We start from the raw sequence: 22721 nt of genomic DNA, 5'->3' as shown, positions 1-22721 counted from the left end.
GCAGCACCAGCAGGTCGCCCGACTCAGCAGGGGTAACTTTTATAGTACAGGTGGCGGACAACGCCAAAACAGGCCTATTCTCTTCAGGCTCATCAAGATCATGAAGATTCTCCTGATGTAGTCACTAGTATGTTACAAGTCTTTGATCTTGACATTTATGCATTGTTAGATCCAGGGCTACTTTGTCTTTTGTAACTCCTTACATAGCAATCTAATTCAGTGTTAGCCCATAAACCCTTCTCAGTCTCTACTTCAGTCGGTGACCCAGTTATAGCTAGACAGGTATACATAAATTGCCCTGTCATAGTCTCTCAGAAAGTCACCTCAGCAGATCTTGTAGAGTTAGAAATGGTAGACTTCAATATTATTCTAGGCATGGATTGGTTACATTCATGTTATGCCTTAGTCGATTGTAGAACTAGGATTGTTCGTTTTCAGTTTCCAGAAGAACCAATCTTAGAATGGAAGGGTAGTAGCTTAGCGCCTATGGGTCGATTCATTTCTTACCTTAAGGCCAGAAAGATGATCTCTAAGGGTTATCTCTATCATCTAGTTCAGGTTAAGGATTCTAGTTTCGAATCCCCAACTCTTGATTCAGTTCCTGTAGTCAGTGAGTTTCCAGATGTGTTCCAGATGATCTTCCTGGAGTTCCTCCCGAAAGGGAAATCGACTTTGGAATTGATCTCCTTCCAGATACCCAGCCTATCTCTATTCCTCCTTACAGAATGGCTCCAACTGAGCTTAAGGAATTGAAAAAGCAGTTGAAAGACCTTCTAGATAAGGGTTTCATCAGACCTAGTATTTAGCCATACGGTGCACCAGTGTTGTTCCTAAAAAAGAAAGATGCTTCTCTCAGAATGTGCATTGACTATAGGCAGTTGAACAAAGTCACAAACAAGAATAAGTATCCCATCCCCAGGATTGATGACTTGTTGACCAACTTCAGGGTGCTAGTCATTTCTCAAAGATAGACCTCAGATCAGGTTACCATCAGCTTAGAGTCAGAGATAGCGACATTCCGAAGACAGCCTTCCAAACTCGGTATAGTCATTACGAATTTGTAGTTATGTCATTTGGACTAACCAATGCTCCCGCAGCTTTCATGGATTTGATGAACAGAGTGTTCAAGCAGTACTTAGACTTGTTCGTTATCGTCTTTATTGATGATATCCTCATTTACTCTAGGAATGAGGAAGAACATGCGAGTCATTTGAGAGTTGTTCTGCAAACTCTCAAAGATCGCCAGTTATTTGCAAAATTAATAAGTGTGAGTTTTGGTTACAATCAGTTGCCTTCCTTGGTCATATTGTGTCTAGTGAAGGAATTCTAGTAGATTCCCAGAAAATAGAAGTAGTGAAACAATGACCCAGACCTACCTCTGCTACAAATATCAAAAGTTTCTTGGGTCTAGCGGGCTATTACAGACAGTTCGTGGAAGGATTTTCATCCATAGCCTCACCATTGACTAGGTTGACTTAGAAGATGGTCAAGTTTCGATGGTCAGATAATTGTGAGAAAAGCTTCGTAGAATTGAAAACTAGGTTGACTACAACTCCTGTCTTGACTTTACCAGAGGGTTCAAATGGTTATGTGATCTATTGTGATGCATCCAGAGTCGGCCTAGGTTGTGTGTTGATGCAGTGAGGTAAGGTTATAGCTTATGCTTCCAGACAGCTTAAGGTGCATGAGAAGAATTATCCGACTCATGATCTCGACCTTGCAGCAGTGGTGTTTGCACTCAAGATTTGGAGACACTACTTGTATGGTGTTCATGTAGACGTGTTCACAGACCATAAGAGCCTCCAGTATGTATTCACCCAGAAAGAGTGAATCTTTGCCAGAGAAGGTGGCTTGAGTTCCTCAAAGATTATGATACGAGCGTGCATTACCATTCGGGTAAGGCGAATGTAGTAGCAGATGCTCTTAGCAGATTATCTATGGGTAGTTAGCACATGTTGAGGAAGAAAGAAAAGAACTAGCAAAGGATGTTCACAGACTTGCTCGCCTAGGAGTTCGTCTTATGAGCATATCAGATGGTGGTGTAACGGTTCAAAATGGGGCAGAATCTTCTTTGGTAGTAGGGGTTAAGGAAAATCAAGATACTGATCTAATCTTGCTTGAACTTAAAGGTGCAGTCCACATTTAGAGAGTGGAGGTTTTCTCCCAAGAGGGAGATGGTGTACTTCGCTATCAGGGTAGATTGTGTGTTCCTGATGTGGGTGAATTGAGACAGCATATTCTTGCAGAAGCCCACAATTCCAGATATTCTATTCATCCAGGTGCCACTAAGATGTACCGCGATCTGCGGGAAGTCTATTGGTGGAATGGTATGAAAAGAGATATAGCAAATTTTGTGGCTAAGTGCCCCAATTGCCAGCAAGTCAAGGTAGAACATCAGAAACTAGGAGGTATGACTCAAGAGATTGACATTCCTACTTGGAAGTGGGAAGTGATCAACATGGATTTCATCACAGGTTTACCTTGTACTCGCAGACAACTTGACTCCATTTGGGTGATTGTTGATAGGGTTACTAAGTCTTCTCACTTTTTGGCGGTCAAGATTACAGATTCGGTGGAGGATTAAGCCAAGCTTTACATTAATGAGGTTGTGAGGTTGCATGGGGTTCCTTTTTCTATCATCTCAGATAGAGGTCCTCAGCTTACCTCTCATTTCTGGAAGTCATTTTAGAAGGGTCTTGGTACTCAGGTTAACCTTAGTACAACATTTCATCCACAGACGGATGGTCAGGCAGAGCCTACCATTCAGACCTTAGAGGACATGTTAAGAGCTTGTGTGATCGACTTCAAGTATAGTTGGGATGATCACCTTCCTCTTATAGAGTTCGCCTACAACAATAGTTACCATTCCAGCATTCAGATGGCCCCTTATGAGGCATTGTATGGGCGTAGATGTAGATCTCCAGTTGGTTGGTTTGAAGTAGGTGAAGCAGCCTTGATAGGACCAGATTAAGTCCTTGATGCTATGGAGAAAGTGCAACTCATTAGAGATAGACTTAAACTGCCCAGAGTTGCCAGAAGTCTTATGCAGATGTGAGAAGAAGGGAACTAGAGTTCCAAGTTGATAATTGGGTTTTCCTGAAAGTGTCACCTATGAAGGGGGTAATGAGATTTGGCAAGAAAGAAAAGCTCAGTCCCAGATATGTAGGCCCTTACCGAATCTTAAAAACGATTGGTAAAGTGGCTTATGAGTTAGAGTTGCCAGCAGATTTAGCAGCAGTGCATCTAGTCTTTCACATTTCTCTTTTAAAGAAGTGTGTGGGTGATCCAGCATCCGTAGTGCCATTAGAGAGAGTGGCCGTGAAAGATAGCCTTTTTTATGAAGATGTACCAATTGAGATTCTCGATCGACAGGTTAGAAGGTTGAGAAATAAAAAAGTCGTTTCAGTCAATGTTTTATGGAGAAGTCAGTCCATAGAGGGAGCTACTTGGGAAGTAGAAGCAGCCATGAAGTCCAAGTACCCTAACCTCTTTCCTTCTAATTCCATTCCAGCTTCAGGTAATAGTTCCTCATTAGTTTTTCAGCCATTTATGCATAAATTCAGTCTTAGAATTATGTTCCTTCAGTTTGTACTTGCATTTTCAGTGTATTTGCATGTCCTTGGAACTCAGTTCAGTCAGAAATTCAGATCTTAGTGTTTAGTGGTAGGGATTGCATCCCTCTACCTCTATCTTAGCTAGTTTAGTCTTCATTCGAGGACGAATGGTCCTAAGGGGGAGATAATGTAACACCCCGTATCCGAAAATAGACCAGATTAAAGATTTTTGATGTTGCAGGTGGCACTCACGGCACCATCCACGTACCGTAGGAGGACCCACGGTCCATCCTACAGGTCCGTGGTTCGTGTCAGCAAACTCCCCCAGAACTAAGCCAGAAATTCGGCTAAGTGTTGACCCACGGCCGGACCTACGGTCCGTAGGTCAGGTCACGGACCGTGGTTCGTGTCTGTGGATTGATGCCCCTAAAGCCCAGCTTCTGACACAAACTACGGTCAATCAGCACGGACCGTCAATCGATCCACGATCCATAGGTGAGGGTAGCAGCCAGTTAGCTGAAAATTTTGATGGGTCAACTTCAGATGGTCATAATTTTAGCACAAAATTAATTAGGTTTCCCATGACCTATGATATGATAGATAATTGAATTATATTTCCAACGCCACCAAGTTTGCTAAATTCCGACCTCCGAGTAAAAAGTTATGCTCGTTTTAGTGAAGCCCTGTCGGGCAGACTCGACGGACCGTCGATTGAATGATGGCCCGTCAGCCCCGTCCGTCAGTCACTCCGACAGCAATTAAGTCAGGGGTCTTTTGGTCTTTTCTTATTTCGTTTAACCCCTAAGGTACGTCGTTTAGACCCTAAATGATGAGGTTTTAGTCAGTTTAAGCCTAGAAACATAACTAGAACTTATCCAAGTCAAATCATTAATCAAAACATAGAAAATTAGAAGCAAGAGAGGAGAAAAAGGTCAAGAACCCTAGTTCAAGAATGCAACAAGGTTCCATCAGTTTCAGCCCCAAAATCTACAGATTTCTCCGTGGAATTCGTCACCAGGTATCTGGGATTTCACTAGTGGGTTCCTTTCGCCCATTAGGTCCCTAGAATTCAGTCAGTTTCTTGATTCCCTTATTATGAATAGACCTAGGGTTTCTAGAATTACAACAGATTATCATGAATTAGTTATTAACATGTTCCAAATCAGATTATCATGTTATTTCTCAGTTTATTGCATGAATTTCAGAACCCTAGTTATGTATTTCTTTAGTTCTTGATTACACATGCTAGGTCAGAATCTCAGTTATTCAGTTATACATGCCTTAGTTATTAATGCATCATTATCAGATTAATTGTTGCATTCTCAGTTTGCATGTTCAGTTCGAGCTATCCAGTAACTTACAGAAATTCAGTCATAATATGCTAATCACTTAATCTATTGGGAGTAGCATAATACCGAGTTGGACTAGGGTTCATCGTACCCATATAGTCCCAGAACTACGAGCCACGTAGGTGTAAGTCCCCTCTGTAGGCAACATTAGTTTAGTGACCACGCCAGCATGCCTCTTTACCTCTGGCAGGGTATATTGGGTCCTCTCGATGGGGTGTATACATCCGACTCCACATTTAGCACATGTGGTTTTATGTCGGTTATTAGTAGCTCCCACAGTTCAGTCAGACTCTATTGCATTGACCACATTTCAGTACAGTCAGTATTCAGTCTCAGCATGTTATAAATTTGGTCATTGCATCAGCTAGATCAGTATTCAGTATTTTCAGTATCTATATCATGTTCAGATTATTTCATTGTTTTATTGCTTTGTTCAGTTATATGTTATTTCAGCTTTACTCTATCTTGCATACTCAATACCTTTCAAGTACTGATGCATACGTGCGGTACATCTTCTCGTGATGTAGGTTTAGGTTCTCAACATCCAGATCACGCTTAGATCGATTTCCGATCTTTAGTTCAGCAGCATCAGTGGTGAGTCCTCATTCTTTAAGGACTAGTGACATATTTATCTTTATTGTTTTTAGTCTTTAGTTTCAGTTTTGCTAAACCTAGTTGGGGCATGTCCCAACATTTCTAGTGAGTTTAGAGGCTTATTTCAAACATAGATAGATTCAGCTTAATATTAAGTTAATACCTTCCTTGTATTAAACTCATCAGTTTTCATTTATCTCAGTTATAGTATATGGGTATTCCCCATCTTTTCATCTTATTTATGATTTAGCTTCCGCACAGTTTCTATTATTCAGATTATATTTAGTATGCTCATGATCCTACCAACAGGGTTAACTTGGGATCACTTGTGATCCTAGGTCCCGTGTCCGCGTCTCGGGGGTAGCTCAAGGCGTGACAATTATGAGATGACTACCATTATTTTCTTCATTCCTTAAATAGATTAGTATGTCATCAATGAAGACGATAACAAACATATCAAAATAATAAAATTTGAATACTTTATTCATAAGGTCCATGAATGTTGTAGGAGCATTGGTCAAACCAAAGGACATGACCAAAAACTCATAATGACCATAAAACTCATAATGACCATAACGGGTCCTGAATGCTGTCTTGGGAATATCTCATTCCCTTACTTTCAATTAATGGTAGCAAGATCTGAGATCTATCTTAAAGAAACAAGTAGCACCCTAAAGTTGATCGAAAAGATCATCAATCCTTTGGAGAGGATATTATTCTTGATGTTAACCTTGTTCAACTGATGGTAATGTATACACATCCTAAGGGAACCATCTTTCTTCCTCACAAATAGGACCGGAGTGCCCCAAGGTGAGATACTTGGTCGAATGAAACCTTTCTCTAAAAGATCTTTCAACTGCTCTTTTAAATCTTTTAACTCTGTTGGTGCCATTCTATATGGCAGAATAGATATATGATGAGTATCAAGAATAGTATCTATACCGAAATCTATTTCTCTCTTAGGAAGGACTCTAGGAAGATCATCTCGAAAAACTTCTGGAAACTCTTTTACTATAGGAACTGACTGAATATGAGGTATCTCAACACTAGAGTCATTAACTCGAACTAAGTGATAGACACACCCCTTTGAAACTAACTTTCTTGTCTTAAGGTACGAAATAAAACGACCCTTAGGCACTGCTGAACTACTCTTCAACTCTATAACTGGTTCACTGAAACTGGAACTTGACTACTCGAGTTTTACAATTTATTGATGCATAATAGGCATGAAGTCAGTCCATACCTAGAATGACATCAAAATCCACCATATCTAACTCAACTAAGTTAGCCATGGTACTCTTGTGATTGACGCAAACGGAACAATCACGATAGACTATTTCTGCTAGAATAGACTCACCAACATGTGTAGAAACACTGAAGGGCTCAAGAAGTTGCTGAATTGAAGACTTGGATCATACCAGTGACAACATCTGGCGAATCATCCTGCTCTCGAGAACTAGCAATAGCATAAAGATGATTTCCTTTTCCGTCTGCCCTTGAAGTAGCTCATCTAGATGCAACTCTATCTGGTGGAGCAACTGAAGAAGACTGGGCTCTATTGCCCCCATTACCATTACTATGTCTGCTCTTAGGAAACTCTCTCATAAAAGGATCGTTCTGGCCACACTTGAAGCAACTAGTAGAGTCATCACGACACAACCCTGAGTGGCTCCTACCACACTTAGCACATGCAGGAGTCTTAGTACCCCCTTGTGCCTTACTACCTTGCGAATGCACATGTCTAGCTCTGAAGTTCTGAAAATTCTAACTATTGTAGTCACATTTGTTCCTTGGTGCAGGCGCACTAGCAGATGATGGAGCAGGTCATTTCTGCTTATGTTGGAAAGAAGACCGATTCGCATTACTCTTTTGCTGCCCGAATTTATTCCCTGATGTCTTAGCCCTCTTATTCTCAAACTTTTCTCTATCCTTCAGCTGGTCCTTCTCAACTTATTGCACAACGATCATCAGCCTTGCTATGCCCATGTAACCTATTAGCATGGTTGCCTTACTTTCCTTACTTGACGGACGATTCAACCCAACTACGAATAAACTCATCTTGCTTCTTATGTCAGCAACCATTTCTTCGTTTCTCTTAGCTTACGAGGAAAGAAACGCCTCATGAAAGCACTCTCAAAACAGTCCAACACACAATCGGTTACATGCAAGCACGAGTTAGAAAGAAACTTTTTAGAGATAAAACTCTAACACACGAAATGAGTATGAAAGAAGTAAAGGAATTCCTAAATGTTGCAGATTCCTAATTATAGATGTGGCGCGCTTCACACCGATAACTATGAATCTACAGACATGGCTTCATAGACTCCCTAGGACACTTGAACTATGTGCCCTGATACCAAGTTTTTCACTCCCCGAGCCTACACCCTCGACATGACCGGCACTCGAAAACCATTTCTGGCCCCAAGCGAACCCTTGGCCTGACTTACTCAGTGGAAGATTTACTCAAGATAAATGCTTTTAAATCAAGTAAAGTGAACTGCTCAAAATATAACTTAGAATGTATTATAATAACATTCACTGCCAAAGTGGCAACTCAAGTCTCAACTAAACTGAAAAGGAAAAGTAAAGACTCATGAACTAACATCACTAACTCTATCTATGAAGCCTCTAAACAACTTAAATGGATGTCGGGACAAGACCCACGGCATCCTAATGAACTAAATTACTGAAAGCAACAACAAGGATCCTCTGGAAAGCTAGAAGGCTCACCAACTGAATCTGAGTGCTCAACTGGATCAACGAGGCGCTGGATGTTGATCCTGATTACCTACGTCTGCATCGTAATAAGATGTAGGCCAACTGGCATCAGTACATTGAATGTACGACTATGCGAGTTGGAATGCTAAACATAACTTAAGCTTGAAAAGAATTTGAAAGAAACACTTACCTTGGCTTTACTCAACTCCTGAATAACTTAACTCAATATAAACAAATAAAACACATGCAATATATAGAAAACCTTTAAATTAGTAGAAAACAACTTTGTTCGTTAAAGAAAATGCAATAACAAACTCAAATTTACTCATATAATAAAGTAATATAATTTCAGTGGAAGTTTCTCTAACCGACAACCACCACTATGAGCCTAAGTGGTGATACATCGTCTTGCCCACGCTACCAGAACTGTCCTATACTTTTTCGTTAGAATTCTTAACTAAGTGGATCCACTAATATATGCTAAAAGCATCTTAAGGAGTCATCTAACAATTATGATCCTTTACTACCCATGATGGCTACATGGTTTATGGAGATGTGAGTTATCTGAACTCAAGCTCGTCCCCATATCAGTGCTCAATACTACTCCCAAAATATATTTTATCTCATATGTTTGTAAAAACAAAACTCTTTCTTTGATTTGTGATAATTACTCAAAAACTTAGCTTAAAAGTTCTCTTGGCAATCTCAGTTTCCCTTCTTGCTCAAATGTGAAAACATTTTAACTCTTGGGAATACTTAGTTCCCATATAATCTTTGAAGAATGCACTTTACTCTTACTCTTTACTGAAAACTAGCTCAAATGCTCTTTTGGAAATCTCAGTTTCCCTTCTTTTTAAATGTGAAAACATTTACTCTTTGGGAATACATAGTCCCGATATACTCTTTCGAAGAAATGCATTTCAGACTTTACTCTTTACTCAACTCAAAACTCAAATCTTAAAACAAAGTTAAAACATTTGTAAAAGACTTTTGGAAAATTTTATGAACTTCTCTTAACTTGATTCTTGACTTCTCTTGACTTGACTCTTAACTTCTCTTGACTTGACTCTTAACTTTTCTTGACTTCACTCTTAACTTTCCTTTAATTGAATTATGGATTCAAAGGATTGTGATTTGTGATAGGAAAGATCTCATGATGTTTAGGAATGATTTTAGATAGCTAAACATGAGAAAAGATCAAAATTTCACTGTCTGAGGATTGGTCCGTGATGCGGAGGCACATTTCCTCGCCACGACGCAAAGGGAAAAATTACACTTCTGAGGAACAAGTCCGCAACGCGAACCTGGTACCCAGTTTCTTCTCGACTTGTTCCTTCTTCATTTTCTAACCCCAATTTGCTTAAACACGGTTCTTTTTCTCAAATTCCCTTTAGATTCAGATACCCAGTATGTATACACAAGAATCTAACTCAAAAAACTCAAGGAAACAACATTTTAACCTCAAGGAACTCCTCAATCTCAACCTAACTCAAGAACGAAGGCCAATTTCAAGAACACCATTCAATATTCATCAACTTTCAACTTTGTAGAACAAACTTCACTGAAATAAGCATGATTGGCGCCTGGGTGAATGAACCCAACGCTATGAAGGACTCACATACCTCTTTAGAGGTCAACCCTTGTCGAAATCCACAAGCTAAACCTTCAAGAACGACAAACTTTGCTCTTTCTCCTCTTTTCTCCTCTTGCGTTCTTTCTCCAAAAACCCTAGCGTAAATTTCCAATTGTCTAAACTTAACAAATTCAGTTTAGACCCCAATTTAATTGCTAAAAACGAATTAACTTAATTGGGAGGTGAAAAGACCATAATGCCCTTCTAAAATCCGGATTGGACTTTCCTTATTTGAACAACTCAACTTCCAATGGGCATAACTCACTCATACAAACTTGAAATCGCGCAAACTCGGTGGCGTTGGAAAGATTATTCCAAGATCTTTCCTACGATATCTGGAAACATACCTAACACATCTTGAGCTAGGAGTTATGGTCATTTGAATTTGACCAAAAATTCAAACTTAACTTAACTTAACCAATTTTCCAGATTTTTATTATTTCCAAAAATCACTCTTTCTAATTCTAGCTCTTTCTAGTTCTTTCAATTTGTGAGATGTTACAAAATCATTGTTGATGTTGTATCATGATTGTATTGTTGTGAATTGTGCAATGTTATGAAAATGGTCATCTCCTCATTATTTGAGTGAACATGTCATTTACATTGTTCTGAGACATGGTTGTGACAAGTGTTATGTGAATTGAGAAAGAATAAGAAATTAAAGAGGATGTACCATTTCGAGGGACGTATCGTGCGCCGCGATGGTTACTATTATCGAGGGTCGTATCGCACGCCGCGATGGATGCATAGACAGATATGTCCCCCATGGGTCCCGAACTAAGAGACAGCGGGTGTGTATCGTTAGGTCAAACATGCATCACTATACTTGACATTGCATTTCATCGCATTGCACATTTTTATCATTGATGAACTTGATCTTGTGTATTGCTGATATTGTGAGTGCCTTTTTGTGAAAGTTGTGATTGATGAATATTGAATTTATTGTTGAGTATATGTAATTTGTTAAAGTGATTGTTGTTGAGCTGGGTGCTATGTAAACTGTGAACTGTTAGGTTGGGCTGGTTTTATGTAGGTTGTAGTTAGGGAGGTTCGGTTGGTATGTAAGGAGTACCCGTATTCTATCCCCTTAGCTTGTGTTTAGAAGTTTACTTGCTGAGTATCGTGTGGTTTGGTACTCACCCCTTGCTTCTACATTTTTGTAGGTTACTAGCCCGGACCTTTGTGATATTTTCTCTTCTCCTTGTCTGAGGCTTCTTATGGAGGTTTATGAGGTAGTTGTTTGTCATTTCAGCGGACCTTCTTACTCCTATTTATGATCTTGTTCTATTCTAGAAACAATATCATTTGAGACTTATGTTTTTCCTTTGAATCAATTGTAATACTTTAGAGGCTTGTACACGTGACAACCAGATTTTGGGGGTATTTTTTAGTTTATTATAAAATTTTCGCATTTTATTGTAATGGTTGAGTTTTAGGCTGACTTGTCTTGATGGGATAAGACGAGTGCCATCACGTCCATTTTTGAGTCGTGACAGGTAAGACCTAATAATACCCCAATTAGAAACAAACAATTATCCATAAAATTGCTTAAACTCATCAAAATGCATAAAGACAAACAATGAAAAAAAAAAAAAAAATATATATATATATATATAAGTGGGGATATCCAGGCAGGTCATGACTCATGCCTGCCTGGCAGCTACATATATATTTAAAAAAAAATTCTTCCGTTTTAATTTGTTTGTCTTATTTTTAAATTTTTTATAAATTTAAAACTTACGTAAAAAGTACTATAAATCATGATAATTGACAACTTCTCATAATTTTTTAAAAAATATATAAATAATTTGATTGCTTATAAAAAAATTTGATCGATTCATAAAATTAATATATTTGTGTCACATTAAATGGGACAAAATAAGCTAGCGTTTGGCCATAGATTTCCAAATATTTTTGGCAAATATTATTTGGGTGAAATTTCACCATGTGTTTGGCCATAGTATTTGGGAAATATATTTCACCTTTTTAAGAAATGTGATTTATACCCATAAATTTTAAAAACTATCAAAACTAACCATATGTTTGTATTACATAGCACATGACTTTGTTACCCTAAGCCGATTGTTATCATTTTCATCAACAATCATATCATCACTTTCATATTTACTGAATATTCTATCACTACTTTGATGTTCACGTAAAAAAATAAGTAAAATAATGCAAACAACTACTATAGAGGGTGTTCTTGTAAAAGATAAAAATTTAGTGTATAATTTGAATTATTAAAAGTTCCCAAATAATGGTATTTGGGAATTAGGATTATTTGCCAAATAATGATAAATTGTATGGACAAACACTATTTGCCAAATTATTTTCCAAATTTTATTTGGAAAATCTATGACCAAATGGGCCCATAACAAGTATTATTTAATTTGAAAAACTACATAAAAAATATTGTAAATCTCAATAATTAACAACATTTAATTGACTCTTGAAATTCTATATGTGCTACATACATTAGGACAAGAGAAGTAACATATATTATTTAAAAATTACGTAAAAAGTACTATAAATTACAATCATTAATAACTTAAAATATTTAAAAATTATATTAAAATTTAATTGACTCTCTAAATTCTATTTATGTCACGTAAAATGAGATAAAAAAAAATAACAGATATTGAGCCCGTACTAATACCATAGACCAATTACAAAAGTAATCCATAAAAAGTGGTAGTACCATGCATAGACAAACAATGAAAATATGAAAATATAGAAGTATCAAAGTTTGGTAGGAAAAAGTAACTCAAAAAATTAAAGTTTATCATTATTATCCTAGACTACTTGAATTGTTTGCTTGATGAATTATAAATGTAAGACTCCACTTAGTGAATAGTGTGTAAATATTAATTATTACACAAATCTCTTAATATTTACAAATAAGTTCCTTTTTTAATTTTTTATCAGGCTAGAAAGTTTTAAGAATTTTCCTATCAAATTTATAAGTATCTAGGGCCTTTCGAGGAAATTTTTTCATATTTCTCTAAAATCTTTTTTAAAGTGCTAATCATGTTTTAAGTAACACCTATACTATTAATGCAAGATGATGGGTGGGGAAATAATATAAAACTTGTAATTTGTTTAACTATGAACTCTCGAAGAAAAAGAGTAAAAAGAACAAAAAAGAATATATAATCTATAATAGGAATTCGATTCCTTTTCATTATATTTTTTTCTCTGTTTTCGCAAATATATATATTTAGATGAGTGATTCTTGTTATATATATTTTATAAATATTTAAATTAAATTAACTTAAGAAGCACCTTAACCATGATTAAAAATATTTAATTAAAAGTATTAAATTCATGATCAATAATTTCAATACTCTTCTTGATTCTAAGGGTCTGTTTGGCATTGCTGTTGAGAGGCCAAATATGCTCTTTTTTTTATAGAAAAAAATATTTTTTTTGAAAAATCAAGTGTTTGGAAAACCCTCAAAAGTGCTTTTAAATAGAAGCAGAAATAGTTTTTCTGCGATTGGGAAGAAGCTGGAAATTTCTGCTTCTTAAAAAAAGCAGAAACAAAAAATTATTTTTTTGAAGACTAAAGTATCCCTTACATATTTACATATTAATATATATATATATATATATATATTGGATCCTAAACTTGGCTTCAAATTTTAACTTTGACCTCCAACTTTCATAGTGCACAAACAGGCACTTTAATTATCCAACTTTTAAATAAATAAACACGCAATTTTTGCAGCCAAAGAGCGTGAAATGCAAATGCTCCAACGTGTATTAGTGAGCCACTCAATGGCTGCCAACTAATTAAATATTTTACACGTCATTTTAGAACTAAAAAAAATCAAAATTAATTTTAATTGATATACAAGAATCAAAATTAATTCCTCCTAATGGTTTTTAGAGCTTGGAGCTCATTGTTTGACGGAGCTTAGAGGTTTGTTGATGGTTGGCTAGTGATGATTCTATTCGGAGATGGCGGATCTGATGGGTTTGGGGTCGGGTATTTGGTGGGTTTAGCGAGCTCGAAGCTCGTTCACTTCATGGGTTGTGCTCCAGTTTGGAGGAAGAAGGAGAACGGCTGGGTTGGAGGTACTTGTTTGGGGGTCATTTGGTGGTGGCGTTTTGCCTTAAAAAGAAGAAAATGAATGGGATTTTGGGTTGCTAGAGATTGGCCAGAATCCGGGGGATAGAGTTGTCATTTCAGCATTTTTTTACTGTTGTGGGACGAAAATTACTCCTAACTCGCGCAGAATACGTGCACATCACGTGTTTTGCCAAGTAGGTGTCAGGCCCCGAGCCTACACCCTAGACGTGGCCGGCACTGAAGACCATTGATGGCCCCCAAGCGAACCCTTGGCCTGGCTTACTTAACTCAGCGGAAACCTAACTCAACAGAATAACTTCGTGCAATGCAAGGTCATAAGACAACTTAACTGATAAAAATCTGGCCAAAAAGGCAACTCGAGTCTCAAAATAGAATATTTACATATATACATAAATGAGAGACTCAAAACTAACCGACTGACTGTCTATGAAGCCTCTAAAATACTGAGATGGATGTTGGGACAGACCCCACAACATCCTAATAAAACAAAACTAAGAGAACAAAATAATCGAGTCCTCCGGAATGCAAAGAGGCTCACCACTGACTCTGAAGTACTCAGCTGGATCAACGGCGAACCGGATGTTGGCCCTGGGTACCTGTGTCTGCATCATAATAAGATGCAGGCCAACTGGCATCAGTCCATTGTATGTACGAGTATGCGAGCTGGAAAGCTAAACCACAACTTAAGCTTGGAAGGAGTACAAAGGAACTCTTACCCTGGCTCTGTTCAACTCATGAATAACTGAACTCAATATAAAGCAATAAGACACATGCAATATATAAAGCTTGTAAAATAGTGTAAACAACTTAGTTCGTTAAGGATAAAACGATAACAAACTCAACTTTACTTATATAAAAGTAATATAACTTTTGTGGGAGATTTTTTAACCGACAACCACCACTATGAGCCCTAGTGATGATACAACGTTTTACCTCACGTTTCCCAAGGACCATCCTATACCTTGCCGTGATATAGAAAGCTAACTTTACTAAGTGGATCCACTAGCTTAATCTTACGGGATCATCTAAAAAGTATGACCACCCATTAAACCCCATGTTGGCCGCATGGTTCTTATGGAGAGTTGAGTTAATATGAACTCGTGTCCCCACTCGGTGCTCAAGACTACTCCCAAAAATATACTTTAGCTCATAAGTGTTTTAAACACATCTTTCTTTAGTTGAGATAATTACTCAAAACTTAGCCCAAAGGCTCTTTTGGAAAACATGGTTCCCCTTTTACTCATATGTAAAAACATGTATAAACTTCCTTGGGAATACTTAGTCCCTAATAGCTTTTGAGAAATGAACTCAACTTTAAACTCTTGACTTAACTCGAAACTCTTTACTCTTTACTCTTTACTTGACTTGAAACTAGAGCCTTAAAATGAAGTTAAAACATTCAATAAAGACTCTCGAATAACTTTAAAGACTTGCTTGGACTTACTTCTTAACTTCTAAGATTGACTCTAACTTCACTTGACTTTGAGCCAAACTTTCCTCGAATTGGATTATGAATTCAAGGGTAATAATCTCATGTTTATGGATGAGTTCGGGAGGTTTAAATGTACCTTAGAGTGTGGAAAACAACTATCAAACATAGGTACAACACCAAGGAACATGCATGAGAAAGTGTGAAAAAAATGGGGAAACTTGGCGTCCTTGGCGCTCTGCAAGGCGCGGAGCGCCAGCCCTCGAAGCTCAGAAGGGGCCTGCTGGCGCTCTGCTAGGCGCGCCGCCCCAAGGGCTGGGCTTCAGAGCCCCTTTTTGGGCGCGCTGGCTGGCGCGACGCCCCAACCTTTTTCCCCGGAAACTCGACTTTTCTCCTTCCTTTTTCCAACTCTAAACCTTCTAAACCTCAAAGGTTCCAGCCCCAAACACTTAGAATCATTAAAACCCTCAACATACAATAGATTCAACTCAAAACACCACCGGAAACATCCACCAAACCAACAAGAACTTCAACACAACCCAACTACAACTTCAATAAACATCACTACAAGATTTCAACAACCACAACTAAATCTTTTCTCGAAATTAAATGAGTTTGGCGTGTGGGGGAAAGAACCAACCCAACACTATGAACTCACATACCTAAAAGGGATCACCCCCGACGATATCCACAACGATCTTTGATGAAACCTTGCTTGATCTTCTTTTTCTCCTCTTCTTCTCCTCTTCTTCTCCTCTTCACTCACAAACCCTCACTCTCACTCTTTAAAATGAGAAAAACTGATCAAAATCAGTCTAACACACTAACATATATCCAAAAGAAAAGGCTAGGGAAAAGACCAAAATACCCTTACAAATTTCCGGACGGACTTCCCTGCCAACTGCCCAACTTCCAAAGGTAATAACTCCCTCATACAAACTCGGAATCGAGCAAACTCGGTGGCGTTGGAAAGACCATTCCACGAACTTTGCAAACATAATGGGAACTACACCTAACTCATCCTGAGCTAGGAGTTATAACTGTTCAAAGTTGGCCAAAAACTCACTTTTTCCCATACTTCACCAGATTTTCCAGATTTTTAATTCTCAACAAAAAAAATGACTATTTCCAATTCTAAGCCTCTTCATAGTTATTTCAGATTGTCGGATGTTACAGTAGGATTCGCGTGTTTATTTATTAAAAGGTTGGATAGTTAAAATGCTTGTTTGTGCACTATGAAAGTTGGAGGTCAAAATTAAAATTTGTAGCCAAGTTTAGGATCCAATATATTACATATTTACCAATATATCTCTTATTAATTAATTAACATATTTCATAAGTTTTGTTAAGTTTCATTCAAGAATTTTATTTTTTATTTTTATATGAAAAACTTTTATTTTATTTATATTTATATATTATTTTAAGTATTATTAGAAATAAATAATAATAATATTTAAATTTATTTTCTTGATATTTTTAATTATATTTAACTCATCATGTTAACAATATATTAATATTTTATTTATTATTTATTTATTTATTTATCTATGTATAATATTGATTAATTATTTGAATATGTACATTTTAATTTAATTTAAATAAATTTTTAATCAAAGTTATGTATTAGATATTTAAAATAGTTTCTCTCCTCAAAATAATCTTAAAAATACATTGATATTTGCCCTTTTTTCGTAATTTGACTCTCAAAAACACTTTTTCTTAAAATGATAGTCAAACACAAATTGCTTATCAAAAACACTTTTAAAATGAATTTGCCCAACACAAATTATTTTTTTATTTTTTTGAAAAACACTTTTCAAAAAAGATATTTTTAAAAAAACACTTCTAAAAATAAATAGTTTTTATCAGTAATTCCAAACAGACTCTAAACCTCTTTCAAGGATTCATCAGATCTTAATTAAAGTAAAAGGCATCAACCATATTATTTTACTTATTGTGTATACTCTATCTAAGTTGGTTCATATATTTATCGTATAACTGAATTAAAGAGTATCAAATTAAATATTATTTTCATGAACCATCTCAAAATGCTAGTTCATAATTTTGTATAGCACGTCGTATATATTTTGTAATGTGGAAAATTGTGGGGAAATTAATAATTGCATACCAAAATTGAAGAGCATCTTTTAAAACTTGTCCTTTTAAGTTTTAATCATAGTTAATATACTTTTTAAATTAATCTAATCTAAACTCTCAAAATGTAATAAAAGATGGTATGGCCTACAGATTATACTAAAACACAAACTATAGTCAAATCAGTTTAATTTTACTTTTAATTATATTTCTCTATTTTAGTTCAACTTACAAGATTTTACGAAAACTCACACTATAGTCAAATCAGTTTAATTTATTTTTAATTATATTTCTCTATTTTAGTTCAAGTATACGGTTAGACATATCAGCATTATATTAAATAAAAATAATATCAATCACAAATTTCATCTGACAGAAATTTTAATAACTTAGTTCATTATCTATCTGAACTTTCACTTATTCATCAATTTTCAACATTATAGTCGTCATTTCTATTTCCTGTCTTCTGAAAATAGAATGTACCCACAAGCAAGTATATATTTGTAAATTTCTTTTAACACATATGATATTTGTCATTCAAAATAGTTAAGGACTGTAGATTGTGGAAGATATAGCAGAATTGTGCACCTGCTAAGGAATCTGACATGTGGAAAATTTGTAAGGAGGAATTGTCCATAAGTCACTTTTGGTTGGCTCATCTTTTTTTATTTTTCAATTCAATTCACTAAGGTACATTATAAATAGGCTATCCTATTAGCACAACTTAAAGCCACAAATTAAACTTGAAAAAGAAGCAATGACTACTTCTTCCCCTAATAAGTCTCGTCCTTTAGCAAATTTTCACTCAGCTGTTTGGGGATATCATTTCCTTTCTTATACTTCTCATATCACCGTCAGTCACAAACTTCACATTTAATTTGTTTAATGTCCTTATTGTCATTTATACATTTTATTTTTCTATCATAATTGTTGTCTAAATATTAAAACGAGGCGTTTAAGACGTAACATATATAACATTTGATTAATTAACATTTTTCGGATGCAGGAAATTACTAATCAAGAAAAAGTTGAAGTTGATGAGTACAAAGAGAGAATCATGAAAATGTTGGTGGAAGCTCCTGAGGCTAGTGAGCAAAAACTTGTGTTGATAGACGCAATACAACAATTGGGAGTGGCATATCATTTCCATAGTGAAATTGAAACATCCATTCAAAACATTTTTGATGCGTCCCAACAGAATAATGACAACCTTCATGTTGTTTCTCTTCGTTTTCAACTTGTGAGGCAACAAGGCCATTACATGTCTCCTGGTAAATCTACTCTATTACTTTTCTTTATTAATTGGGTGTTCAAGTTCAAGGTTAAACGTTTTACTAACAATGAACATGATGTTTAACCAGACGTCTTCAAGAAATTCACCGAACAAGATGGAAAATTCAAGGAAACGGTTACTAATGATGTCCAAGGTTTATTAAGTTTGTATGAAGCATCACAGCTGAGAGTGCGCGATGAGGAGATTCTTGAAGAAGCTCTTACCTTTAAGTGTTCAACTTGATAAAATGATGATTTTGAGCTAAATTATTATCCATTTTCGAAATGGTTTTCACAAATAGTTTTCAAATGACTTGGATATTGTATTCAATTAATGATTTTCACGTTAAAACCTTATTTTTGGAATTGAATTTTTGAGTTGATTTGACCAATTTTTTTAAAGTATATGATATGAGTATTGTTATTTTTGTAATCTTATTTGTGATTACTTGTTGGATTAGATTGTGTGGCCTTGGACATTGTTCGAAAAGGAAAATCTCAAGTCTCGAATTAATTTTTCATTGAATTAAGGAAAATGAACTTTTAAACCTTGTAAAATATGTAAAATCTTGTAATTCCCTTCATTGTGTGTGTTGGGGAGTAATGAGAATGAGGTGATGAATTCAATTACTCCACTTGATTGATCTTAATGAATGAAGAAAGGGAATAAATGAAAAGGGCAACGTGTTGATAGTTGTGTTTGTGATTGCCTGATGATCCTAATTTGTTGATTGATGAAATGATTTGATGGCATCATTATAGACTTGAATTGCTATTGTCTCTTCTTTATGTTGTGAAATTTTCTATTTGCATTGATTTATGTACATTGTGATGAGACATGTGATGATTATGCCGATGAAAAATGGTTCCGACAAGTGACATTATGCAAAGCTAATGGGAAATGGTTCCTGTGAGTGATATTTGTCGATGGAAAATATTCTAGTGAGTGATATTATGTCGATGGGAAAGATTTTTAGCAAGTGTTTGACTATTGTGATTTTATGAACTTGATACTTGTGATTGAACTACTCTATACTTGTGATTGATCTACTTGATACTTGTGATTGACATACTCGATACTTGTGATTAATTGACTTGATACTTGTTGACTGATGAATTGTGACTTCTGGACTATGATTTTTAAGCTTTGTGAGCCATGTATTGTAAACTATTAATTTAGGTTGATTTCTATGCAGGTTGTAGTTGATGTGGTTTAGTTGGAATGAAAGGAGTACTTGTGTTCAAGCTTAGTTTTACCTTATTTATTTGGTAGCTTGTTGAGTACCGTGTTGTTTGTTACTCACTCATTGCTTCTACACTTATGTAGGTCCCAAGCTCAGACACGTGTGATCATTCTTCTTCATATTTCTTCGAGGCTTTCAGAAAATTTTAAGAGGTAGTTGTTTGTCATCCCGGCGGGCCCTCTTGTTTCTTATTTTATGCTTTGTTTTATTCTATTCGAGAAACAAAGACATTAAGACTTGTATTTATTTTTTAATTTTATTTTCATTCACAAGAGGCTTGTACACGTGACAATCAGATTTTGGAGATGTTTTTGTAATTGCCTAAGTTTTCCTCACTTAAGCTATTGTTGTTTTACTTTCCGCATTTTTTTTGTATTGTTGGTTTTGAGGATGACTTTTCTTAAATTAGACGAGTGTCATCACGTTCATTTTTGAATCGTGACAAGATATAACTCTACTAACTTGACTCCTAAGGGGGTTTATAATTAAAATTAGAAGGTTTGACCAGCTGCATTCTGAAGGAAGGGAGCTCCCATCTATCACAAAGCATTCTAAAGGAAAAGAGTTCTTATCTATGTTAATTAATCCTCCAAATCCCCTCGGAAGATCAGAGAAAGAATTGAATGATCATGTATTACATCAATACTATAACTCTTGAATGCTAATATATCGGCAGATTTATTGGCTTTCCTAAAGCAATGACTGTCGATAATTAATCCATGAGAATGAAAAAATCTTATATTGATGGTTAAAAAAATGAGTGACCTGCTAATATATAAAATTTGACCATATAACTAAAACTTTTTAAATGTGTATAGTACAATCACATTAATTATTGATATATTGCTAAAATATTATTACGAGTGCCTCCCACAACCGGTTTTTGGCTCAAAAGTTGATATGAAAGTTGAGAATGACATTAGATTCCTTGTTTCAAACCTAGCATGCACTCCAAAATCCAAAGGGGAGATAAGATTGTCTAAGGGGTTAGATGACTTATGTCTCCATCCTCATTTCCTTGTGCCTTGTTGAGCTTGATCCGCATCTAATTCGTCAATCTCTGGATCTGCACCTTCTTCTTGACTTGTCTGTGACATGGTCCCTTCACTTATCCTTGTCACCTCCAGCTTTGACATAATCTTTGTACTCCATTTTGTGCATAGGGAAATCTTGGATAAAGTGCCCTGGATTTCCACACTTGTGACATAGATCATTTCCATTTTGGATGTTTGCTGGAGTTTCCCGTTTTTTCAAACCCACCATGTTTTCTCACAATCTTGTGAAATCTACGAGTCAGATATGTGATGTGCTCTTTTTCATTGTGATCAACTTAGAAGGTTTAAGGGTCAAAATTTTATCCTTCTTGAAATGATCTTGTTGTTTGTTCAGCTCATGAGTTTGAAGATTTCCTATTAGCTCATCCTTGGCTAGGGTTTTTCAGATCCTTTGCTTCATTGATAACATCAACTTTACTCTCCCAGGACTTAGGGATGAATTTTGAGAATTTTTCTAACTTGTTTACTTAGGGGAATAGCTTCACCTAAACAATGTAACCCATTTGTAATAGAGGTGAACCTAGTATGCATTTCTTGAATTATTTCACCCTCTTTCATGTGAAGTTCTCATATAAAGTGGTAAGAATGTCCATCTTAGATTCCTCCACTTGATTGGTTCCTTCATGAGTAATCCTCAAGAAGTCTCATATCTCATTGATAGTCTCGCATACAAAGATCATGTTATACTCATCTGGTCTTATTCCACAAACCAATAATTTCTTTGCTTTGTAGTTCTTTTCGACATTCTTTCTATCAGTTTCATTGTATTCCCTTCGAGTTTTGAGAACAATTCGAGTGACTTCTCCCTCTTTTACCTCATTCACAGGGATGTGAGCACCATCTAAGATATTATCCCACTGTTCACTATCTTCAACCATGATGTAATTATGCATTCTTGTTTTTCACCAGCCATAGTATTGGCCATTGAAATGGGGGTGTTTGAGTGGTAGATTGTCCTTCTTCCATGTTTGGTGGCATGTATGATCCTCTTTTTGTGTTAGTTGTATAGAGAGCTCAAGCTCTGATACCAATTGATGGGTTGTATAATTCCATCACAAGTTAATGGACCAGGTCCGATCCTTTGACACAACAAAGAGCATAAAGTAATAGACAAAGTAAAATGTAAGAATATTTACGTGGAAAACTCTTTTTTCAAGGGATGAGAAAATCACGAATTATCTCACAAAATTTCACCAACCTCTCACTAAAACTAGACCGAAGATTCAGAGTATAAACTTTTGCAACATAAGAATTAAATTCTTAATACCCCTCCCCTCCCCCCCCCCCCCCTCCCTCCTTGTAACTTCTCTATGACAAGACAAGACAAAGCAATACCTTTATTCCCCACTATACTAACTAGCTCTAATTAACATAGACTTTAAACTCTTACTACTCGACTAACTCTAGCCATGGGCACATTGAATCAAAACACAACTCAAATGATCTAACGTTCTTTTATAAATCAAGAATAGATCTAACAATACAATGACTTACGACACAACTTACAATTAAACAACTTAAGACTCTCTTGATAGCTCTATCAGGTCCCTTATTGTTCTTGTAAGCTTGTTCTTTCTAGAGAGAATATTTTGCCCTTTTTGAATTCTTGTTATGCAAAAACTAGGTTGTTTCTTGTCAAAGTGTGTATAATATGGTATGGACAAAGCAACCTAGTCCAATCCC

The 22721-nt window shown here is 36.0% G+C and overlaps 1 protein-coding gene across 1 annotated transcript in view; it reads right to left on the bottom strand.

The window, feature by feature from the left end:
• LOC125838099 (floral homeotic protein PMADS 2) overlaps window positions 1-22721 on the bottom strand; it is a 383162-nt gene that overhangs the window by 272435 nt on the left and 88006 nt on the right. The window lies entirely within an intron of this gene.

The sequence above is a fragment of the Solanum verrucosum genome, unplaced genomic scaffold, assembly GCF_900185275.1.
Source record: "Solanum verrucosum unplaced genomic scaffold, falcon-dt-bn FXZP01000079.1, whole genome shotgun sequence".
NCBI classification, from domain to species: Eukaryota; Viridiplantae; Streptophyta; class Magnoliopsida; order Solanales; family Solanaceae; genus Solanum; species Solanum verrucosum.
Note: the sequence above shows the minus strand (reverse complement) of the source record. Positions and strands in the feature narration are given on the sequence as shown.